Source organism: Elephantulus edwardii, unplaced genomic scaffold, assembly GCF_000299155.1.
Source record: "Elephantulus edwardii isolate Elephantulus edwardi_28Jun2011 unplaced genomic scaffold, EleEdw1.0 scaffold00183, whole genome shotgun sequence".
NCBI classification, from domain to species: domain Eukaryota; kingdom Metazoa; phylum Chordata; class Mammalia; order Macroscelidea; family Macroscelididae; genus Elephantulus; species Elephantulus edwardii.
In genome coordinates this window covers 2043696-2052457 of record NW_006399933.1, presented here as the reverse complement: position 1 = coordinate 2052457, position 8762 = coordinate 2043696, and the positions used below count along the sequence as shown (strand labels likewise).

The 8762-nt window shown below is 42.1% G+C and overlaps 1 pseudogene; it reads left to right on the top strand.

Moving 5' to 3' along the window:
- Positions 1–6343: 6343 nt before the first annotated feature.
- Positions 6344–8444, top strand: LOC102866267 (annotated as a pseudogene).
- Positions 8445–8762: the final 318 nt, after the last annotated feature.

The following is an 8762-nucleotide window of genomic DNA, read 5'->3' as shown; positions in this document are numbered from 1 at the left end:
GAACATGAAGGGGGGAAAATTTCATTACATTAAATCTGACATAATCTTTCTATTTAACATGTGAATTGAGTCTTTATTAATTGTATGAATTATTTACCGTTATGTATAAAACATTGTGTCAATCTTTCACCTACATTAAGGATGATCACATGTTTTCAACCACTGCTCACAAAAAGGATGCTTTGAAAAGATTTAAAAACTATTGTGTAAGAAAGAAGAAGGAAAAAACTAGAATTAAGAGTTTTTCTCTATAATTTTTTCATTTCATTTCATTGTGGTAAAATACATGCAACATATTGTTGTTGTTATGTGCCATCGAGTCGCTTGCGACTCATAGTGACCCTATGTACAACAGCCCTAAACTCTGCTCTGTCATGTGCTAATTGCACTGTCCTTGATACACCTGTCCCGATTACCCCAGTCACTGAATCAATCCACCTCATAGAGGGTCGTCCCCTCCTGCGCTGTCCCTCCACCCTACCAAGCATGGTGCCCCTCTCTAAGGACAGGTCCCTCCTTACAATATCTCCAAAGTATGTTAGATGGAGCCTCAGAATCCTTGCCTCCAGGGAGCCGCCCAGTTTAACCCTTTCCAGGATGAATCTGTTTTCCTAGCAGCCCATGGTACTCTCAATACTCTTCTCTAGCTCCACAGCTCAAAGGCATCAATTCTCCTTCCATCCTCCTTAGTAACTGTCCAACTCTCTGATGCATAACAAGTGATAACAAAGACTATGGCCTATATCAGATGCACCTTAGTCTCCAGAGAGACACCATTGCTCTTCAGTACTTTGGAGAGGTCCCTAACAAAAGACTTTCCCACGGCAATATGTCTTTTAATTTCCTGGCTGCTGGTGCCAAGAGTGTTAACAGTGGAGCCAAGCAAACTAAAGCTGTGTACAATCTCAGTCTCTTCACCATCCATCCTGATGCTGCCAATTGGCCCAGTGGTGAGAATCTTTGTCTTCTTGACATTGATCCTCAATCCATATTGCAGGCTGCAGTCCCTGAACTCAGCAGCAAAGGCTTCAGGTCCTCCTCACTTTTAGCAATCAGGGTTGTGTCACCTGCCTAATGCAGATTGTTGATGAATCTTCCACCAATCCTAACACCACACTTCTCCTCATAGAGCCCAGCCTCCCAGATAAGCTGTTCTGCATACAGGTTAAAAAGGTACGGAGACAGGACACATCCCTAGTGTACACTCTTCTCAATATTGAACCATGCAGTGTTTCCTTGCTCTGTTCTGACAACTGCCTCTTGGTCCGAGTATAGGTTTCACATTAGCACGATCAAGTGTTTCGGGATTCCCATTCTTCTCAAAGTCAGCAACATAAGATTTGTTAAATGTACATTTCTGTGGAATTAATTTCATTCAGAATATTATGAAATCTTCCTCACTATTTTAAAATATTTTATTACTCGAAATAAATTCTAGACCCATTAAGCAATAATTTTCCATCCCATGCAATCAGCTCACATGGTTGGGTTACTGTTAGGTGCCATCACGTCAACTCCAGCTCATAGCAATCCTGTGTACGACAGATAGAAAGTTTGGCTGATCCTATACAATCCTCCCATTTCCCAGTGCGTAAGCCCATTGTTGTAGTCACTGTGTCAATCCTTCTCAAAGAGAAATTTTTCTCCTTCATTGACCTTTTACATTTTCCAAATATAATATCCTTTTCCAAGGACTGACCTCTTTGAAAAATGTGTCCAACTTATATTCTTGCCTCTAAAAAGCACTCTGAACTTCTTTCAAAACAGATTTATTGTTTTGCAGTCCATGATATTTAAATATTCTTTGCTAATACAATTCAAAGATATCAATCATTATTTGGTCTTTCAACATAACATTTTTTCAGGGTAATCTGGTTACATTGTGTGTCATAATTTCATCTCTTTGATGTCTAAAGACCTTTTCAATTCTCACCTGTTGATAGACAGTTGGGTTGCTTACATCTTTTGACTGTTAGGAATAAAACTACAATGAATATTATTTACAAGTATCTGTTTGAGCCTCTGATATTCATTTTTTGGGGGTATACACTTGGAAGTGAACTTCATGATCGTATGGTAATTATTGTATGGAAGCAGTTGTCCAAATAGAACAAAAGAACACTAAAGGATTTAAAATCAATATTGATGTGCTTTGGGGTTGTATCCTTTCCCCATACTTACTCAGTCTGCATGCTGAACAAATCATTGGTGAGGTTGGGCCATATAAAAAAGAACATGGCAATGAGATTAGATGAAGACTCATCAACAAACTGCGTTAAGCAGATGGCACAACCTTGCTTATAGAAAGTGACAAAGACTTGAAGTGCGAACTGAAGATTAAAACCTTCAATATAAATTACATCTCAAAATTAGGAAAACAAAAATTCTCACCACAAGACCAAAGGTATTATTTTCTTATATAGAAGAAAGATTGAATTTGTCAATAAACTAATTTTACTTGGATCTGCAATCAATATCTACAGCAGCAGCAGCCAACAAATAAACAGACCTGCTACACAGGGACACTTGCCCTCAAGGACGTGTCCCGTGTTCTAAGGGGTGGGAAGGTGGGGACATACACGTCTAAAGATATAGACATATATATGTGTGTGGCATCCACTTCCTACACACACACACACACACACACACACACACACACACACACATATATATACACACACATTTTTTATATATATGTACACACACATTTTTATATATGTATACACACACATACACATCAGTTTAACGACTGAGATATGAAAAGTTTGATTTCTTCAATTATTTCCTATGCTACTGAAAGTTGGACAATGAATAAGGATTACAAAAGAGCCATTGATACTTTCAAATTGTGGTGTTGGAGAAAGTACTGAATATCTTGTCGACTATCGAAAGTCAAGCAAGTCTATCTTCAAGGAAGTGTAAGAATGGTATTCCTAATAGACAAGGATGGTCACTCATATACTTTGTGTATGTTGTCAGGAGAGGGCAGTCACAGAAAAGGACATTAGGCTAGGAAAAGTGAAGGGTATGAAAAAGAGAAGAAAGTCTTAAATAAGATAGATTGACAGAGTGACTTAAAAAATGGCCTTGAAGATGAGTTTGTGAGGCTGGCACAGAATAGGGCAAGGTTTAGATCTGTTGTTCATAGGGTCACTTAAGTCATAGTTGACTCACAATATTGCAATTTTACATTTTTAACAAATTTAAATAAGTTAGATTTACTTCAATTGGAAATGTTGATAGTCATTATTCACAGAAACAAACAAGCATACACTAATACATATACTTTATATCTTCAACTAGACCCAAACTATCACTATCATTATGCATAATGCAGTAGGTAAATGAAGTGTTTGGATTCCTTTCAATGTTTCTACATAGTATAAATCATTGGCGCTCATTTAGAGTGGTAAGAAGCTGAGCTGCAATCCCAAAGGCAGTCCAAATCCACCAGATACTTCACAGAAGAATGGATTAATTCCTCCAGTGTGGTTTACTGCCTCTGAAAACCCACTGGGGAGACATCTACGGATTGGTTCTGACTTGATGGCAAACAGTAATAACAACATTTAGAGTACAAAAAAGAATCTTAAGTATTACTGAAAAGAAAAAGGCTTTTATACCTTAACCTAATCCAAATATTAAAATGGAGAATTGCTTTAGCTAATATTCTTTAAGATGTTATTGAAACTAACAAGAAAGATTTTAATAAATGAGCTAAAGTGTTACTGTTCCACTCCATTAAATATATCCTTCATTCATCATAATAATTATAAAAATATCTGTCAACAAACATTCCTATACTTATACTCAGACTCTAACATTACTTTTAAAAAAATCTTAAATAATGGGAAGAAAGAGATGTCTAAAGCTGAAGTCAGTTAAAGGCATTATTATTTGGCTATAATGTGCCTGGAGTGGCATTGGTTACAAGTGGAGGGCTGGTGGTGGCTAGAAACTAACAATTTCTGGGTGGAAGTCAGACGTGGCAGTTTGTTTCTGTGAAGGTTATGATCTTGGAAACTCTACTGAGTAGCTCCACTCTGTCTTTTGGTTTGCTTCATCTCCCATACTTTGCACATGTTGTGAGGAGGGACCAGTGCTTGGAATTAAGACGTTGTGCTTGGAAATGTGGAGGGGTCAGTGAAAGAGTGGAAGACCCTCAACAAGACAGATAGACACCACCAGCTAAAGTATATCAAGAGATGACACAGGAGAGGGCGAAGTTCAGATTAGCTGTTCAAAGGGTTCCTAATGCTGAGTGAGGTATCTCAGTCACAAAGGGACAAATGCTATATGGTGCCACTGTTGTGGAATGAGGCTGGCACTGGGGTGGGGGTAAGACTGAGAAAAACTGGATGAAATATGTTTATGGCATTGAAGTCTATGGGGGAGAGAATAGTCTAAAAGTATTATATTTTAGGGCATTATTTTTATCGTAGGAGTATGCAATGAGGGTTGCAGAGTAGATTATATTTGGGGGTAGGAGGTGGGGTTTGGGGAGGTGCCGGGGGGATTGTGTACCAATGAGGGAGTTTTTCTTTTGCTTTTCAAGGAGAGGAGCAAATGGGGGGGGAGGGGTTTGTGTGGGGAGAAGGGTGCAACAATGAATGAATGGAATTCCAAAATCTCTGTAGATGTTCATTGAAATGAAAAATAAACAAACTAAATTAAATTTAAAAAAAGTAAAAACAACAACAACAAAGAACAAAAAACCAAAAGGTTCCTAAGAGTCAGAGTCGACTCAAAACACCTAACTACAACACCATTGACTCAGAAATGACTCAATGGCAGAGAGGTTATGTTTTACCTTTCATACTGTTTTAGTGTCTTCCTAGTTATGTAGCTGAATTCATAGTTTCTTAGTATTACATCTTAGTTACATTATCTTAATTACATTAGTATATTTTAGAACAAGAACTTGTATAAAAAATACTAGTTCATTATCTCACTTACAATCATATTGTATGAGTTTACACAGATTTAAAAGTTACACTTTTCAAGAAATATTGATCATTCAAATATATTACAAATATTTTAACTTTTCTTGATATAGACGCTTACAGGATACTTAAAATTGTTGTTGTTGTTGTTATGTGCCATCAAGTTGCCTGCAAATTATAGTGACCCTATGTGCAACAGCCCTAAACTCTGCTCTAACCAGTGTCAATCTTATTGTCTCTGACCACACCTATCTGTTTTACCCCAGTCCCTGAATCAATCCACCTCATCAAAGGTCTTCCTCTCCTGTGCTGTCCCTTCACCTTTCTAAGCATGATGCCCCTCTCTAAGGATAAATTCCTCCTTGCAACATGTCCAAAGTATGTCAGAGGAAGCTTCAGAATCCTTGCCTTCAAGGAGCAGCCTGACTTCATCCTCTCCAGGACGAACTTCTTTGTTTTCTTAACAGTCCATGGTATATTCAATACTCTTTTCCAGCATCAAAGCTCAAAGGCACCAATTCTCCTTCTGTAATCTCTAGTCAGTGTCCAACTTTATAATGCATAGCAAATAATTGCAAAGACCATAGCCTGTATCAGGCACACCTTATTCTCCAGATTGACTTCGTAGCTCTGCAGTACTTTGGAGAGGTCTCTGACAGCAGACTTTCCCAATGCACTTCATCTTTTAATTTCCTGGGTGCTGGCAACAAGAGTGTTAAAGCAAACTGAAGCTGTTAACAATCTCAATCTCTTCACCATTCATCATGATGTTGCCAATTGGCCCAGTGGTGAGAAACTTTGTTTTCTTGATGTTGAGGTTAATCCATATTGAATCACTCAATATTTTACTTCCTTCATTCAGCATATAAATAGACTAACAACTTATTATATTTTAGAATTATTGTGAATGATCTTTATATATTAAAGAGTCTATCATTTTTAACAATTATTAATATTAACATTTTATAATTATTATATTTAATAGAATGCTAACAAGCAGATACAGGCCTGGATAGGCTCACTAGGTTGTGCCAAGAAATCTGGAGGACAACAACCTGGCCAACTGACTGAAAGAGATCCATACTTATTCTCATTCCAAAAAAGTTGATCCGACAGAGTGTGGAAATTATCGATCAAAATATACAAGCAAAATCCTGCTGAAGATTATCCAAAAATGATTGGAACAGTACATCAACAAAGACCTGCCAGATGTGCAATTGGGGTTTAGAAGAGGCAGTGACACTAGTGACATTATTGCCAAAGTTGGATGGATCTTAGCTGAAAGTAGAGAGTATAAGAGGAATGTCTACCTGTGTGAACTACAACAGATTGTGACTAACCTTAAAAATAGGAATCCCCTGAGCGGGACCACAGAGGGGTTGCACCTGGCCTTACGGGCCAAGAAGCAAGCCAAGGTTATTGCAGTAATGAATGCTGTGGAAGGAAACCAGGGATCTGGGGAATCTCAGAAGGTGGAGGAGGCCAGCCCTCCCGCCATGCAGCAGCCCACCAACCCCGCATCCCCCACTGTGGCCACAACGCCTGAGCCTATGGGGGCCGACACAGGAGACAAAAATGCCACCAAAGCAGCTGATGACGAGCCAGAGTATGAGGATGGCCGGGGCTTTGGCATTGGGGAGCTCGTGTGGGGAAAACTGCGGGGCTTCTCCTGGTGGCCAGGCTGCATTGTGTCTTGGTGGATGACTGGCCGAAGCCGAGCAGCCGAAGGCACCCGCTGGGTCATGTGGTTCGGAGACGGGAAGTTCTCAGTGGTGTGTGTTGAGAAGCTGATGCCGCTGAGCTCCTTCTGCAGTGCATTCCACCAGGCCACCTACAACAAGCAGCCCATGTCCCGCAAAGCCATCTACGAAGTCTTGCAGGTGGCCAGCAGCCGAGCTGGGAAGCTGTTCCCAGCGTGTCATGACAGTGACAAGAGTGACACTGCCAAGGCCGTGGGGGTGCAGAACAGACAGATGATAGAATGGGCCCTTGGGGATTTCCAGCCCTCTGGCCCCAAGGGCCTGGAGCCACCAGAAGAGGAGAAGAATCCCTATAAATAAGTTTACACAGACATGCGGGTGGAACCTGAGGCAGCTGCCTATGCACCACCCCCACCAGCCAAAAAGCCCCAGAAGAGCACAACAGAGAAGCCCAAGGTCAAGGAGATCATCTATGAACGCCACAAGAGAGCAGCTGGTGTACGAGGTGAGGCAGAAGTGCCGGAACATTGAGGACATCTGCATCTCCTGTGGGAGCCTCAATGTCACCCTGGAACACCGTCTCTTCATTGGAGGAATGTGCCAAAATTGCAAGAACTGCTTCCTGGAGTGTGTGTACCAGTACGATGACGACGGCTATCAGTCCTACTGTACTGTACCATCTGCTGCGGGGGTCGTGAGGTGCTCATGTGTGGGAACAACAACTGCTGCAGGTGCTTTTGTGTGGAGTGTGTGGATCCCTTGGTGGGGCCGGGGGCTGCCCAGGCAGCCATTAAAGAAGACCCCTGGAACTGCTACATGTGTGGGCACAAGGGCACCTACGGGCTGCTGCAGCGACGGGATGACTGACCCTCTCGACTCCAGATGTTCTTCACCAACAACCACGACCAGGAATTTGACCCCCCAAAGGTTTACCCACCTGTCCCAGCTGAGAGGAGGAAGCCCATCCGGGTGCTGTCCCTGTTTGACGGAATTGCTACAGGGCTTCTGGTGCTGAAGGACTTGGACATCCAGGTGGACCGCTACATTGCCTCGGAGGTGTGCGAGGACTCCATCACGGTGGGCATGGTGCAGCACCAGGAGAAGATCATGTACGTCGGTGACGTCTGCAGCATCACCCAGAAGCATATCCAGGAGTGGGGCCCATTCGATCTGGTGATTGGGGGCAGTCCCTGCAATGATCTCTCCATCGTCAACCCTGCCCGCAAGGGACTCTATGAGGGCACTGGCCGGCTCTTTGAGTTCTACCGCCTCCTGCATGATGCGCGACCCAAGGAGGGAGATGACCGCCCCTTTCTTCTGGCTCTTTGAGAATGTGGTGGCCGTGGGCGTTAGTGACAAGAGGGATATCTCGCTATTTCTCGAGTCCAACCCTGTGATGATTGATGCCAAAGAAGTGTCAGCTGCACACAGGGCCCGCTATTTCTGGGGTAAACTTCCTGTGATGAACAGGCCGTTGGCATCCACTATGAATGATAAGCTGGAGCCGCAGGAGTGTCTGGAGCATGGCAGAATAGTCAAGTTCAGCAATGTAAGGACCATTACTACTCGGTCAAACTCCATAAAGCAAGGCAAAGACCAGCATTTCCCTGTCTTCATGAATGAGAAGGAGGACATCTTATGGTGCACTGAAATGGAAAGGGTGTTTGGCTTCCCTGTCCATTATACTGATGTCTCCAACATGAGCTGCTTGGCGAGGCAGAGACTGCTAGGCTGGTCGGGAAGCGTGCCAGTCATCCGCCACCTCTTCGCTCCGCTGAAGGAGTATTTTGCTTGTGTGTAAGGGACATGAGGGTAAACTGAGGTAGTGACAAAAAGCTAAACAACAACAAAAACAAACATGAAAAAACACAAAACAAACCGCCAAGAACATGAGGATGGAGAGAAGTATCAGCACCCAGAAGAGAAAAAGGAACCTTAAAACAAAAGTCAAACCACAGATGCAGAAATTACCGGAGGTCTTTGCTTTGCAAAGAGGGTTGGACATCATTTCCTGACTTTTCACTGTTAAAACTTCAGTCCTATTTAAAAGCAAAACTCAGCTTCCCTCCCCGACTCTCCTCTCCTCTTTTTAATTTCTGATCAAACCTTTTGTTTTCTA